We start from the raw sequence: 1444 nt of genomic DNA, 5'->3' as shown, positions 1-1444 counted from the left end.
AAACAATCATCTCAATGTTGAGAATTGTTTGTTAGATTTAAAAAAAATCCTTCATAAATTTATAAGCACATTTGCAATCAAAATTAAACTATTAAAAGCAAACTGTGAATGTGCACTTTTCTTGGTTTGTGTTAGAAAAACAATTGAATAAATAAACAGGTGACATGTTCAAAACTGAAATTACTCTTTTTCTTACATTTTGTTTGAAAATCAAAGGGGGTTCAGCCTCTTTTAAATATTATATTTTGCACAACAGAAAACAGTAAGTACAAATGATCTACCTTCAGGTCTCRGTATTTGTTAAATACTGTATATCCTCGGATAAACAGCAATTAGAAAGTTATCTCTTTTTAAAAAAGAAAATCAAAACTACACTAGTGGCGCTAAATAAGACAGTCCAGCATCATGATAACAAAAGTCTTTTTTAAAAAGACAATTTGAACAATCCTGCAAAAAGTCTGACAACAAGTGGCTGGATTTTCTCACATGCTGCATTAAAATGCATGTAAAACTGATAAGGATAATACACTGTGCAAGCTTTTTTTTAAAGTACGTTACATTAAAAGATGTTTCAATGTGTGACTGGGTAAATGTACAACTGGGTATTTGTGTGAAAGGATTTTGAACTTGTCCTCTCTTTTACCGTAATATTGTTGCCCCTCATCCTTATCCTAGAGCCACCACTGCCTGGATCATTGGTTTAAGGGACATTTTCAGTCGCACACAGTTACATAACCTCACTGGAATGATCCTTGAGCAGGTGACAGAATACATACTTGGGAATCTGGTTAGACAGTTCTTTGTCCTTCCGTCACCATATTACTACGCTGCAAACTAAGGTCAAATCAAAACTTGGCTTCCTGTACAGAAACCGTTCATCTTTCACATCCTCAGCTAAAAAGGTCATTGTTGAAATGTGTATCCTTCCTTTGTTTGATTATGGTGACATAATTTATTGCCATGCTTGCAAGGGAAGTCTTCAAAAATTGGATTCAATCTACCATTCTGCTATTCAGTTTGTTATAAATGCTCCGTATAAAACTCACGACTGTCTGTACTCTCAAGTGAATTGGCTTTCCTTGCAGTCTCGCCGCAATGCCCATTGTCTCTTGTTCATTTACAAAACCCTGCTAGGTCTTTCACCTCCCTGTTTAAATCAGTTACTTCAACGAGAACCCCCCCCCAAGGTACAATACTCGTTCCTCCCACCTTATTAGACTGAAAATCCTAAAAACCATGTCTTCCTTTGGCCTCATGTCTTTCCGCTTTGCTGCAGCAAATACACTCACCGGCCACTTTATTAGGTACACCTGTCCAACTGCTCGTTAACACTTAATTTCTAATCAGCCAATCACATGGTGGCAACTCAGTGCATTTAGGCATGTAGACATGGTCAAGACAATCTCCTGCAGTTCAAACCGAGCATCAGTATGGGGAAGAAAGG

At 37.1% G+C, this 1444-nt stretch overlaps 1 protein-coding gene across 2 annotated transcripts in view; it reads right to left on the bottom strand.

The window, feature by feature from the left end:
* The window catches only part of LOC106526270 (GRAM domain-containing protein 3), a 16838-nt gene that overhangs the window by 11593 nt on the left and 3801 nt on the right, over nucleotides 1-1444 (bottom strand). The gene's annotated exons all lie outside the window — the stretch shown is intronic.

The sequence above is a fragment of the Austrofundulus limnaeus genome, unplaced genomic scaffold (assembly GCF_001266775.1).
Source record: "Austrofundulus limnaeus strain Quisiro unplaced genomic scaffold, Austrofundulus_limnaeus-1.0 Scaffold3, whole genome shotgun sequence".
NCBI lineage: Eukaryota > Metazoa > Chordata > Actinopteri > Cyprinodontiformes > Rivulidae > Austrofundulus > Austrofundulus limnaeus.
Note: the sequence above shows the minus strand (reverse complement) of the source record. Positions and strands in the feature narration are given on the sequence as shown.